The following is a 15,594-nucleotide window of genomic DNA, read 5'->3' as shown; positions in this document are numbered from 1 at the left end:
TCTGGGGATCTCTGAAGAACCAATGTTGACTTCTCGAGTATCCTCAATTAGAATAGAAGACACCTCTGGTCAATTATCTTGAGGAGGTAATGATAAATCTTCATGTTCTGCTTGTGGCTCTGGATTTTCTTGCTGAGGGGTTCTCTTTGCTGCCATAGCTAGTCTCGGATTCACCTTAGTTCCAGTTTTGGGTGTATCGGAACTAGGTTGGGGATTTTCTCCAAAATACCCCTTGGGATCTAGCTTGTAGATATAGGAAAAATCTAGCTTTTTTTTCTTATGAGGAGTTTCAGCTCCCATGAATCTCAGAAGTGCTTCCTCTGATGTGAACTCGTCAATGTCTATGACGCTTGGTTGGTCCCAATCTATGAGTTGTGGATGGGCGAGTGGTAGGTCAATGAGGTGTGGATAGTTCTTGGAGAACAGAGTCTCCGAGGGAGATTTGGTCTGGGATATCATCGTAGGCTCTCTTTTCAACTTCCTTAGCAATGTCTTCGATTTCGACAAGGTCGCGGTGAATGTTCGAAAAAGCGTGACCATCCATATTGGTGCCCCTAGTTGTGGGTATGCCAAAGCTAAGACCTGACTTCGATTCCCACTTGTGTGCATCAATGGGGCACTACATGCCTCTTTCTTCTGGTCATAGACCACCACCTTGATAGTTCCATTTGTCAGTGATGAGCTTATGTTCTTGGGGATACTTCTAGCTGAAGTGATCAAGGCGTGCTTGATTTCTTTGAGGTGCATCCTTATGTAACCAATTGTTGATATCTGGAGTGAGCTCCTCATGAAGAGGGATTTTTGAGGATACAAAGGTTGTTGGGCCAAACTATTTGTATCGAGGAGGTGGAATCTCCTTAGCTTTGTGATATGTCAGTCGTCCATAGGCATGTGGATCAAGTGGGAGTGCCCCGACAGAAAATGCATCCGACACACTATACTCTCCACAGCCTTTGTTATTGATCTTCACGGTAGACAGGGTAGAGGCGAGGATGGTTTCTGGGTCATTACAAGTGTGGGATGAGCTGGCGATGGATGTGCCAATATCAATTCTAGGGAAATGGTTTGTATATGAAGCTTCAAGCGCATTGCAGTAAGCAAAGGGTTCTGGATCGGCATGGATGGTTACCTCAGTGCCTTGATGCAGAAATTTGACATACTGATGGTAAGTGGATGGAATGGCTTTCATGGCATGAATCCATGGGCGATTGAGGAGGATGTTAAATGGTAGGTTTAGATCAATAACATGGCAGAGTGTCTCTTGGATGACTGGCCCAACCTTGATTGGCAGCAAAATAGTTCCTTCTGTGGTTCTTTCCAAGTTGTCATAAGCTTTGATGGTGATAACCTCACCGATGATATCTGCCTCAGTATACCCAGCTTTTTTTATGAATTTTAGGGTGCAAATATTCAAGGCTGATCCATTATCTATCATTACTCTTTTCACGGCAAAATTAGATACCATGATGGCTATGCAAAGTGGAAGGGTGTGATCTGGCCTAACCACGGGTATGTCTGTGGGTTTGAAAGATAGGCCACATGAGGAGGATAGGTGTCCAACAAGATTATGAAAATTAGTAGCATTGATATTTGAAGGGATACGAGATTCTATAAGAGCACTGTCAAGGATGTTCTTGTACACAGGACTGGTGCGAAGAAGGTCTAAAATGGAGATTTGGGCTAGCATGTTCCGAAGGTGTTCCAAGATATTCTACTGGCTTTTTGATGGAGCTGATGGTGTTGGTGAAACTGGTGGGCCTACGATGTTAAATTGTGCTCTTTGAGTGGTGACTGCACACTCATTGTTTGGTCCTTGAATATTGATAACATTGATAGAAGGCCCTTTCTCGGATATACAACCTATGAGGCTACCATAGTCTATATAGGATGAAGTGTGGTCATTGTTCTTCCCATGTTGTTGGTTTGGCTGGCAGTTGTTGGTGTTGTTGTTGTTGGCTTGGATAGGTTCTTTTCCAGGATTTTGGTTGTTGTGAGGAGGAAAAGCATTTTGATATATTTGTAAGCCTGTATTGGGAGAGGTTTGGGCACAAACGGTGATTTCTTTGCGATCAATGAGGTCCTGCACATAATCTTTTAGTTTCATGCATCTGAGGGTAGTGTGACCTTTTACCCTATGAAATTTGCAGTACTCATTGTCTTTGTACCATGCAGCTTTGGATAGGCTTGGGTCAATTTGCTGGGTAGGAGGAAATTTGATGAGGTTTTCCTTGACTAATTTCTCAAAAATGACATCCAAAGGTTCACCAAGGGGTGTATAATTTCTAGGTGCAGGTTGGAATCTAGGCTTTTGCCCTGCAGCTACATTGATGGCATTAGCTTGATTGCTAGACCCTTGAAAGTTGGGTCTTGGATTGTGGTTTTGATAGCTTTGGTTATTCTGCTGTTGGTAGTTGATAGATTGTTGATTGTTTGATTGATATGGTGGGTTAGACTAATTTTGGGAAGGACCAACAATATTCACGTGTCTGGTGTCAGTGACGCCATTTGTTGCAACGTGCTTGTTTTTGTTCCAATACCTAGACTTGTCATTGGAATGTGATTGATTTTGGTTGGCTTCCTTGTAAATCTTGACAACACCATCTTTAATGAGTCCTTGCTCAAGGATCATTCCTTTCTCTTTGATGTCTTTGTAGGTCTGCAAACAGTTCATGGTCATCTGGTGAGCCAAGCTAGGATGGGCATTATCAATAAACATTTTCACCAAATGGCGCTTTGGCAAGGTGCAAGATATGCAGGTGGTAAGGGTTTTCCATCTTTGCAAATATTTAGGAAGGCTTTCTCAACCTTTTTGCTTAGTGTGGACAAGATTAACTATTGATAGCTCTGTTTCAACAAGATGGGCATATTGGGCTACAAATGCCTCAGACAATTCAGCAAAATTTTTAATTGTGCCATAGGGGATTCTATAAAACCATTCAAGAGCTAGTCCAGCCAAGCTTTTGGGAAAGAGATGCAAGAGGAAGATGTCATCGTATGTTGCTTCTTGGCAGTGCATGTAAAATTATTTGATATGTGTGACAGGGTCTCCTTTTCCTTTGAATTTGTCAAACTTGGGTGTCTCAAAATGATTGGGCAATGGTGTCATGGTAATGGCTCTATCAAATGGGTAAGGACACACATTCTCAAACTTGAAGTTTTTTGGATCATTTCCCTCTTGGATGTTCTTCAAATCTGTTTTCATGGCTTCCCATTCTGAATTAATGGGTGACATCTGGGGTGCCCCCAATGTAGGAGTGCCCCGAGGTAGGTATGTGCTAGATGGGGAAATGGAATATGGATGGCTTTGAGGTATGGGCTGGTAGGGATTGTACATGGCTTGGGCAACTAAATGGTGGATGATGGGTTGCTGAGGTGGAGGTGGCACATATTGCTGCATATGTTGTGAGGCTTGCTGCTGATATTGGATTTGAGGTTGGGATTGAGAAACATAAGCTGGCTGTGGGATAAATGGATTGCTTTGTGGAGGTAAGGTATAAGATGGGTGTGAAGCTTGGGGAAAGGATCGAGGAGCTTGTGGAACTTGACTTTGGATTTGAGGAGTTTGACCAATATATGTGGGTTGTGCCCCTATTTGGGAAGGTGTCTGCATGGCAAAAGAGGCCAAGTAATTGGTGGTTGGTGGTGGTGGATTTCCTCCTAGAAGTGGCATAGAAAAATAGTTGGTAATAGGAGGTAATGGATTGGTTGGTGGTGGAGGTGGTGGGAATTGAAAGCTTGGGAATGGAACTGATGGGGTTTGATAGCTTGGTGGCTGGATTTGAAAGCTTGGTAAAGTGGTGGTAGGAGCTTGGGTCACTTGAGAGCTTGGCAGAACATTGGTAGTAGCTTGTGGGGTGTGATAGCTTTGTGGAGTGAAGGTAGTAGCTTGTGGATTTGTGGCTGATGGCACTGAGCTCCAAGGACCTAGTAGAAATGATGGAATTGTGTTCTGAGTGGAGGTAAATAGGTTGGGGGTGATAAAAGGTTGATTACTTGGCCCCATGGGTGGCATCCCAGTTGTATATTGTTGCGGTTGGCCAAAGATGATTATGGGCTCTAACTCCGTTACTTGCACATATCAAATATCTTGCCCTGGTGCATTTCTATTTCTCTAAAGAGTGACAAAAATTTTTACAATTCGAAATAACATATTAAACCAAATCTAATTCAATACTATTGTTTTTCTAATTTTTCTAGTTAAAAATCCATGTGTTTTGATTCTTACAGTAACAGTGTCTGTGGGGAGAATCCCCTATTCATGGGTTCTTTGATATTTATACCGTGACTCTTTCTTGAATCTCCTTATTCAATGCCATCATTTTTTAAGTTGAAAAACAAATAAACTTGGAGAAGAGCATAGTACGAGTCAAGTTTATTAGAAAGAAATATGATTAAATCACTATAATACAATCAAACATTTCCATGTTCTCCGTACTTTGTCCACAATATATTTGTAATTCGGCTGTGTCACATGGATATGTACAGACAATTTGACTAGTCGTCAACCTTGCATTTTTTTATGTTTGAAATTTTAAAAATCTAAATCATTATAGATTGCACACCTTTTATATGTTAAAATATTGATATAAATAATTTTATTGGAGAAAAGTAATTTTGAATGTTAGAATTGTACAAGTAATGAAGTGATTTTAATCTTTAATCATCCTTGCCGTCCATTCTCCTAGAGCAGGTTGTAGGGACTTTGTGCTTGTTGGTCCGCTGACTGGACACACTGTTGCTTCATTATCTAGAGCACCGTTCACTAATTTGGGCTCAAATTCACAAAGTAAGCATGCATCACTTCTAATTCTCTTTCTTGTCATAACACTAGAGTCTACATCTCCAATCATTTGTTCAAGTTTATGATGTTGTCTTACATACTTAGTTAGCACAATGTTGACATGAACCTCAATTTTTCTATTAGTGACTTAACACTTAGTTAGATGGTTTCATTGCTACCAAGGTTATCATTCTTCTAGGAGTCTTAGCCAAGTGTTTTAGTTGCTATCGAGCTAAATAGTCAGATTGTAGTTCATGCCAAGCTTCATTGTATCTATCAAGCATCTAAGATAATTCATAGTATTGCTCAAGCATAGTAGAGTCTACTAAGCTTTCTAGTACAAGTGATGAAGATCTTAGTGTTAACTGAGCTTTGTATTGTTAACCAAGTGAATTCAGTTTTGACTAAGCATCACAGTGTCAATCAAGCATTTTAGTATCTACTAAGTTTCTCAGTGTTCACCAAGTCATATAGTGTTCAACAAGTTCCTGCTACACAAATTGATTAGTATAGACTGAGCTTCAATCTCAACTTAGTGCCAGAGTTTGTTGAGTCTTGACAATGTTTGCCAAGTGTAAAAATATCACCAAGTTGTCTTCCGAACCCGAGTTACAACAATGGGGTGAATTATGATGAATTTGGTATTATAGTTGACTCTAGTAGGTAATTAAATGGATTGGTATATATGTAATGTATTTTATCACATTCAAATGTAATAAAGTAATAAGTATGTGAAGAAATAAGAAGAAAATGAGTGTGAATTGAACAAGGCTACAACCAGTATAAGGTATGGCAAAGACTTCTCTATCATGGTCAGGTGATCATTGTAATTCAAGGAATCTCATTTAGAAAATCAAATTTGTACATCAGAGATCAATCACTATTTTATCCTAATAGGTGCATCAATAAAATCCTCTCACAAGTTGGACTTAACCTAAGTTTGAAGGAAAGTGACACAATTGCAAAAAACAAGGACACAAATCTTTAGAGTGAAAGATCAAGAAGTGGAACCTAGCAGAGAAAATTGTGAAAGTAATATTTGGTTGGGATTACAATACATGATGTAGATGTCACTACTATGCTAAGTTTGGTCACATTGGAGTGAATTGTGTAAAACATCACATGAGAAAGAGAGACACTACAAAGAGATGTTTTGTATGTAAAAAACTTGGACATCTTGCCAAGAACTATATGAATAGATGAAGAATTGAAGATGAAAAGAAAGAAAAGGCTGATAATAACATAAAACAAATGAGGCAACAATGGGTGAAAAAATCTTGAGAGTACACAAGCCAAAGTCATGAAACTATTGAGACCCAAGTCAATGAGTTGTGCGATTCAACCATTTTAACTTAACATCCATGGAGATTTAGAAGAAGACATCCCATACCATTTCCAGTAAACAAGAAGAAGATCCATATCAGCATTTGATTTGCACAAGGATCACCAAGCTAAGATGATAATTTAAGACCTTACTGAGCAAGGTGGAGTCACAAGACCTTACCAAGGAAGGTCAGGATGCACTAGACCTACCTACTTCTAAATAAAAGATGTTGAGCTGGTAATTCTATCGAGTACCAGCTTCAGACCAAGTGGTTGTAATCCTTACCAAGTTGCAGGTGTCTAGCAATAAAGACCAAACTGAGTAGAGGATGTCCTATCACTGAGAAAAAAAATTGTACAAATCATTAATGATGATCATAAATACAAAATGTTGTTAAAAGGAGAAAATTCATCAAATCATTTCACCGAGCTAAGAGTAAAGAGAAATTTCAAGCCCCCGAGATTTTTGAAGCAGAATCGGTGAAGATTATTTTTGTGTTCAAGAATCAATCAAGTGAATGGCATCTTCAATAAGGAAAGAGAAAAAGGGTTTGGAGATGTTGATTTGTGGAGTGGATTGCAAGGCTTCCACATTCAAATTGACCCCATCTATAGTAGAAGCACTTGACCTAGTTAGAGTGTAGTCACAAATCACTCTGAAGGTACTTCTAATTCATGAAATTAGGTCATTTTATCATTTTGCAATTAAAGAGTTTGGAACCATAGAAATGAACTAGGAATTTAATGAATTATATGTGGATGGTTCTTTAAAACTAGAGCATATACATTTGGAGACAAATGATTTGACACACATTATGCATATGTCTCAAGATTTCCAAGGGAAATGGATCAAATATATCCTAAGAAAAGTTCATGAAATTCATATGTGGTTGGATTACCCTATCCATATCAAAAAGAAGATGATACACATGATTACTAGGTTGCCAATGTTAAGCAAGGAAAAAACCATGAAAACCCTAAGTCGGGTTGAACTAGAGAAGAGAAATTTTGATGAGTGGTATGGTAGAGGAATGAAGCTTAATGATGTGATAGGCATGGAAATCAAGTTTGGAATAAATATTATTGCACATAAGAAATGTAGCTCAAGCAGGCTAAACAACATTCCCTGTGAAGTAGTTGACCTATCATTCAAGGTGGTGAAAAACAATGTATCTTTTGACCTTTCCAAGCTACAATTGAGTCAATTGGGAAAAACCATGGAGAGTATCTCAGTCTCCAAGAATAATCCATTTAAGTTTGGTTCTCTTTTAACTTGTTTATTTTTCTATGTGAAAAAGTTTTAAGGAACAATGGTATGGAAGAAAGAAACACCAACATTGTATCAAATTAATGAGTTCATAATAGAGATGGGAGAAAGTTTTTAAAGTATAATGGGTTCCTACTATGAAACATTCAAAGAGAAAATTTAGAGAAGATATAGGATTCCTTAGAAATTAGTAAAAGACTATGAGTAGGACATTTGTTTTCTAGTAGACTATGACAATGTTCAAATCCAAGAAGTCAGGCCAAGAGTGGCATGGGTAAAACCTTTGAATTATGAGGTTAATATTGAAGACACCAAAGATATTATTGAGGCTCTTCTGAATGAGCCTATGGATCCCAAGGCTTAATAATTTAGAACATATGTGGAGGAAGAGGCTAGGATTGAACTTGAAATCAAGCTTCCCTAGGTAGTGAACAAAGGAAGAAAGTGGATAGAGAAAATCATGAAGAACACCAAGTCATCAAAACCTCCTCTCATTTTTACTGAAGGTAAGGGACATGACATAATGGAAGATGAAGATGAAGAGGAGAATGCAAAGGAAGCAAAACTTGAAGAAGAGAAGCCTCCCAAGAAGAAAGGGAAGGTTATAATAACAAAGTCTTCCCCTATTGTGTTCACAAGGAGATCCACCAAATCTAAGAGAAAACTAAAGTTGGGTGATGATGATGAATCAAATTAGATAATACTTTAGAGGACTACCCCTACTTTTGAAGAGAGGCTGAAAAGACTAGAAGAAGGAGGAGGAGGCATGGCATCCTTCAAATAACTTGAGTATGACACCAAGAGTGTAGTAGAGAAGAAATAGATTGAAGATGCCATAGTGGAAAAAATGTCAAATGGAAGTATTCCCCTAGTGAACTGATCAAACAAGTTCCTAAAAAATCCTAAATGAAGTTACACTAGTTTGGGAGAATGCAACCAATGTTGCTAGGGACATTAGAGAACATACCTTGAAGAAACTTATGCCTAATCTATCAGACAAAGAAGTGAGGAAATCATTGAAGAAAAATGAGCAGAAGCTTACTCCAAAATTCCATGCATTGTTGATCCTATTAAAGGATGTAGAGTCTGTCATGAAATTCAATACTATTGTACGGAAAAACATCTATGGGTTGCACAAGGCTACTGACCATGTTGTGCAAATTGATGATAAGGATGGTGAAGAAGATGACATGGAAGAGGATGTAGAAATAAGAGATGATGAAATAGAAAATGTAGACATTGATGATGTTGATGAGGAAGAAAAAGAACAAGAAGCTATAGGAGGAAGTCTTCCACAAATTCAAAGTATTGAGGATACTGATGCAAAAAAGATAGTAGTAGAGGTTATGACCTCCCTACCTCATTCTTTGAGAAAAGACTTAGTGCAATCTATCTCAAAGAAGGTTTCTACCAGTTTGGTTGAGGTTAAAACTAGACCACCAAGAACCCAACCAATCTCTAGATCAACATTACTAAGTACTTCAATGAGCAAAGTGTCTAACACTTCATCTATCAAGCAGCGAGTTCAGATCATTCCAACATCAGCCTCTATTGAGAAATAGTAGGGTATTCTTGTTGTTAGTGTTATTTCTACTCTTTCCACTATTGTTTCCACCATGGCTAGTGCAATGAAAGTTGAGACTCAGTCTCAACCAAGCACTGAAGTTTTGAATAAAGGAAAAGAAATTGTTTCCTTTATTATTTGGAAGGAAAAGGGTCAAGAGGTTGAAACCTCTAAGGACGAGATTGATCTATAGGAGGACATAGTAATACCAAATTTCAATCTTTTTGATCTAACTCTTGATTAGATGGATACCCTTGGTGAGATCTGGAGGAAAAGAGTAAGGTAGCAAAAGCTCAAAGAGGAAAAGAAAAAGAAAACCTAGGTACTTGAAGATATCAACAACATACTTGTTAATGCTCTCAACATTAAGGTTGATGAGAAATAACCTATTTTATATCAATTATTTGAAATTATCCACAAATATAATGAAGAACTAAATGGACAAGAAAAAATTCTATATAGGGCATCCAGAAAATTTGAAAACAAAGTTTTGGAGCAAGCAACACAAAAGATAGCCATTGATCAAGTAGAATTATCTAACATTCTTGCTACACTTGAAACATATGTAAATAATGTTGTTTCCTTATTTGTCAAGTTGAGTGACACATCTATCTTTACTAAGGATATTAAGGATAAACTATCCAAGATAGATGAAGATATGAAGGCAAGTGCAAATCAATTTTCACTTAATCCTAGTTATAGTTCTTCTTATTTTACAAAGATCAAACCCACTTCACAAATATTTAGGAAGAATTACTAAAAGGGGGGAAGTTAGTATAAGGAAAACACTGGTAGAAATTCAAGGCATGATTCTCCCAAAGATGGATGCACTGGAACAGTTAATCGCACATGCAAAGACATTGATCCATAACAATAACTTTTCCATAGTTGACCATATGATGGAACTTTTAGAAGAAGTGCAAACACCCTTGTAGGCATCCAAGGTATTGCAAGAGAATTGGGGCAAAAACATGACAATCATTTTGAAGGTACATAGCGGTTTCTTGTCACATTTTGGTATTAACTTGTAAATATTTTGCACCTTTGGCATTTATGTCAAAAAGGGGGAGAAGATTATTTTTATAAAAGGAAAATATTATCATACTCCAAATATATGTATGGGGAAATAGTAATATGGAAACGCGTATACATTAGCGAAAATATGTTAACAAAAGAAATTTTTAAAAATGGAGTAAGAGGTTATCAAGCTACAATAGTAGTTAGCAATCAAAACCAAGTTGAAGATCTAGATCATTAGCTAAGGGAGTTTTGACTTGTAATTTTGAGAATTTAGATTTTTGGTATGATAAGTGTTTTTATCACTAATGCCAAAGGGAGAGATTGTTGACATGAAGGTCAATTTTTCTATTAGTGACTTATCACTTAGTCAGTTGGTTTCATTTCTACCAAGATCTATGGTTGCTACCAAGCTTATCATTCTTCTAATAGTGTTAATCAAGTGTTTTAGTTGCTACCAAGATAAATAGTTAGATTGCAATTCATGTTGAGCTTCATATTATCAACCGAGCATCTAAGATAGTTTACACTATTTCCTAACCATAGTAGAGTCTACCAAGATTTCCAATACAAGTGATGAAGATCTTAGTGTTAAATAAGCTCTATACTGTTAACCAAGTGAATTTGGTGTTGAGCCAACATCGCAATTTCAACCAAGCATTTCAATACATACCGAGTTTCTCAATTTTAACCAAGTCATATAGTGTTGATTGAGTTCCTGCTACTCGAAGTGATCGGTATGGACTGAGCTTCAACTTAAACTGAGTGCCAAATTTTGTTGAGTGTTGATAGTATTTTTTGAGTGTCAAAACATCACTGAGTTGTCTTCAAAACCTAAGTTACAACAATGGGCCAACTTTGTGAATTATGATGAATTTGGTATCACAACTAACTCCAACAAGTAATTAAGTTGATTGGTATATATGTAATCTATTGTACCAAATCTAAATGTAATAAAGTAATAAGTATGTGAAGAAGTAAGAAGAAAATGAGTGAATAGAAGAAGGCTACAAGCAGTATAAGGTGTAGCAAAGACTTATCTATCTCAGTTAGGAGATCATTATAATTCAAGGAATCTCATTCAACAAATCAAAGTTGTAGATCAAAGATCAATCATTGGTTCATCCTAATAGATGCATCAGTCAAATCCTCTAACAAGGTGGACTTAACGGTCTTATTCCAAATATCCTAACAGAGTGCATACTTCAATGTATGTTTGTAAATTGTTTAACAAGCTATACCTAATAGTTCTTATTACTCCTAATAGAGTAGATCACTAGAACTAGTCAATTGTAAGCCTTAACTGGCCAACTTTATACTATAGTACTAAATCTTGTGGGTATCATTCCCACCCTAGCTTTACTTTCTATTTGGAAGGTTTCTGCATCACCATATCTTGGTCAAAGTGATATGAATGTTTTATTTATTTTATTCTTTCATGCATGCAATTGGATCAAAATAATATATGAAGGATTAACTAGTGAAACAAGTTCAAAAATTTATTGGTTCCTAATTCAACCCTCCCCTCTTAGTAACCTATCCTACCTTGCATTTCCAACACACAGATGGTCCCATTTTTCGTTCATCAACATGTTCATCTTTTAAAATAATCTTAGGTTCATTAGATTCTCTTTCTTTTTCAGGTTCTTGTTCTAGATCAACATGCTTGATACTGTCTATAGGTGATGGTGCACATTGTTTGTCTATGACTCGACATCTTCTACTTGATGTTTGGCACCTTCTATCTATTTCTCAACAACTTGTTATTGCACTTCAGCATTCCCCATCTTCTAGAAAACTATAGCTTTGTTTTATTGTTTAGTAGGAGTACTTGGATAACCATCATCCACATATATGAATTTATTGTAATCTTCAAGTTCTTTCTTACATTAATCATCATTTCTTTCCATAAATTTATCAACATTCACATTTGTGCTTTCAACAACTTTGTTAGTGTTATAATTTAAACACTTGTAAGCTTTACTCTTGGTGTAGTATCCTAGGAATATATCATCATCACTCTTAGCATCAAGTTAACCATTCCTATTATCTATCAATATGTAGCATTTTCTTCCAAATTTTTTGAAATATTTCATAGTGGGAACATATATGTACCATAGTTTACCTTTCTTGACTTGTACTCTATTCGAGGTATAGACAGTACTACTAAGAACTTCTTTCTAATATTTTTGTGATACATTCATCTCCATCATTAAAGTTCTAGCACAATCCATGATTGATCTATTTCTCCTTTCAATAATTCCATTCTTAGGAGGAGTCTTTGGTGTTGACGTCTACTTCTTAATTCCTCTATCATTGTAGTTTGTATTGAACTCATTGGAAATGAATTCACCATCTCTATCAAATCTTAGATATGTTAGACTTTTCCCTCTTTCTTTTTCAACTTTGGCTAAATACCACTTGAATAACTAAAAAGCATCAGATTTTTATTTGAAAACATCATAGTCATCATCCTAGAGTAATCATCAACAAACAGAATAAAATACTTATCTCCACAAAAGATTTGAACATCAATAGGTTTACAAAGGTCAATATAAACCAATTCCAAAATTTCACTAAATATATATGTTTTGCTCTTGAAACTAGACTTTCTCATTTTTCCCAGTTGGCATTGTCTACACATAGCATTGTCAAGCTTCTTTAGTTTTGGCAACCCTCTTACTTTGTTCTTTTTATTGAATCTCAAAAAAATGTCAAAATTAACATGACATAACCTTTTCTGCCATAACCAAACATCTTCTCATTGTGCAAACAAGCTTGTCTCATTAGATAAATCTAGATAGAACCAGTTACCTTTTTGTTTGATCACCTCTTCCAATTAGCTTATCATTAGTATCATATATCTTGGTCTTTTTGTGATGGAATTCAACTTTTTATCTTGATTTGTTTAACTGTGAAACACTCAATAGATTATAGTTAAGTCCTTCCACCTAGTAAACATTGTCAAACTTGATTTTGACAGTCAATTGAATAGTCCATTTCATTTTCAAAATACATGGAATATCATTACCAAATTTAACATAGCCACCCTTATATGGTCCAATGTCCTAAAATTTTCTTCTCTCACCAATCATGTGATTAGAGCAACCACTATCAATTATCCATCTATCACTTATGTTCACATATGGAATTAAAGATTTTTTCTCATCTTCATTAGAATCTTCTTTCATAGCAACATAAACAACTTCATCATCATTACTTTCAAATTTAGTGTTAGTTTCTTCTTCAACAATGTAACAAGATTTCTCACCTTTTTCATCCTTGTTCTTCTTGTAGTTTCAGTCATCTCTCCTTCCTTTGTACTTTCTTTCCTTTCTCTCATCCTTTTCTTCCCTGTCAGGAAATCTTGTAGCAATATGACCAACTATGTTCCATTAAAAACAAATTATAGGTAGTTTACCTTTGTATTTACCTCTATCTCTTCCAAATCTTTTTGCAATATGTGCTTCAAGTTCATCAAGTTCACCATCAGAAGTGTCTCTATCACTCTTCACATGTTTGTCTTTTCTTTTGCTAAGAACCAGTTGTAACTCAAAAGAATAATCAATGGTACCATGTTTGTAATTATCAAAATTAGAAATCTCAAAAGTAGTAAGTCTACCAATTACTTCTTCAAAAGTCAATTTGTTACTTAGAGTCCATTTTAGCTCTTCTATTGCAAAAAACCAAATGACATACACATGAAGTAGAGTCCTCATACCTTGCTTATTACCTTTTCATCTTCAATCTTTCCATTTTCACCTCAAATACCATTGACAACCTCCTTGATTCATGTATAATATTGTACTATATTCTCACATTTTTTCATTTTTATCTCTTCAAATTTATCTCTTAGGATATCTAATTTGGCTCTTAAGACATTTTCATCTCCTCCATATATGGTCTTTAGTTTTTTCCACATTTGGTTTTGCCCAATTATGGGTTAAATAAGCTCCAACATTGCTTGATTGTGTTTTGGTTTTTTCTTTAAGTTGTTGAGAAGTCAAAGGAATGGTTGTTATCTACACATATTCATTATCCACAAAGTTTATTGCAGCATCACTAATATTGGATATGTGTAGCATCATCATCATTTTCCATGCAAGATTAAATTTCTCCTTGTTCAGCTTTGGTACCTCTCTTTTGTGAGTCATGATCTTTAGCTTCCAATACCTTCAAAATTCTCTTTATAAGAACCAATTGCTCTGATACCAATTGTTGGAATGTTTAGAATAAATTGGGGGAGGGGGGCGTGGGGGTGGGTGGTCAGTTACTCAAGGTTCGAACAATCAAAAACTTAAATATTAAATAGGTTTTGTTTGTCTTATTGCTTAGTCTCTACTATAAACTGAATAACAATGTTAACTAGTAGTTTACTCTTCTAAAATAACAAACTTGTTGAATGTAAACATTTGAAATATAAAAGACGATAAAAACATTCAACACAAATTTGACACTAGGTTTAATGAGGAAACCCAATTTGGGGAAAACCACCAACAACATGTCACCACTTTTTCACTCTTCTTAAGTGAGCCCTATTAAGAACTAATCCTGTTAAAGGTTATAGTACACACTGTTAAATGTGACTTGGTAGAAGAATTTAATCATCCTGTTAGGAGTGGCCTTGTCAAAGGAATTTAGAACATTCCATTAGAATGTCACCCAATTAAAGGATTTACGCAAACTTGTTAAGTCCTTAATGACTGTTAGGTCAACCTTTGATTAAAAGGATTTCAATACAAAATATTTACTATGATTAGAAAGAAAAAAAAATAGGGTTTGATCTGTATAATTACAACTCACTTTGAAATTTTAGATCTATGTTTTGTTCATGTGTTGAATCCCTAATAAGCCTTCCTTGTCATTTTGGTCCTTGATTTTCTTGGCAACCCTTCAACCACAACAAATTTTTTCCATCTTACTAGAAACCTTTGAACACACACAACTTCTCTATTCTTTTCTCTTCTATGTGTTTCACACTGCGCACACTTATTTAGTTTTCCTATGTGCCTCCTTAGATAGATAATTATGGTCTTTTATCATTTTCACAATCATCCTAGATCTTAAGGTTTATGATCCAATCTAATAGATTCATTGTATTTGTTCATCTCTATTTTTTTCTAGAAACTTCATAAAAGTCGTTCATTAGGTATCTTACCTAATCCTGTCCTTGAATTAAATGATCGAATGCATCAATCCTCATCTTCAATACGCTTTCCATATCCCAGGAAACCAACTAGGTCATTTGGAAATCATTATTCCTTGCAATCAATCAAAATGTTGTTCCTTGGCCAATATTAAGTTCTGACACTCAGTCATCACTAAATTTCTTGATTGCTATAGAGTTTCTAGCTTAGCACCAACACTGTCACTCAGTTGATATTGGTGCTTGATCAAAACTAAATTTTCTTGGTACTTACAATAGCTTCATTGACACTAGCATCACTTGGCATCTACTTCAAAATTCCTTAATCTTTTACTCTGTTTCTTGGTCAACCTCATGTACTTGTCAACCTCATCAGATTTCTTCATGGTATAAACAATCAAATTATCTTGTCAAAGTCTAAATAATCAAATGTCCATTGTAGCTTCCTTTTCATAACTCAACCTTTGTTCTAGGTGCTTTTGTTATGAGCAATTTCT

The sequence above is a fragment of the Cupressus sempervirens genome, chromosome 9, assembly GCF_028749045.1.
Source record: "Cupressus sempervirens isolate cs-2001-9-10 chromosome 9, ASM2874904v1, whole genome shotgun sequence".
NCBI classification, from domain to species: domain Eukaryota; kingdom Viridiplantae; phylum Streptophyta; class Pinopsida; order Cupressales; family Cupressaceae; genus Cupressus; species Cupressus sempervirens.
The sequence above is the reverse complement of the archived record's forward strand: the minus strand, read 5'-3'. Positions refer to the sequence as shown.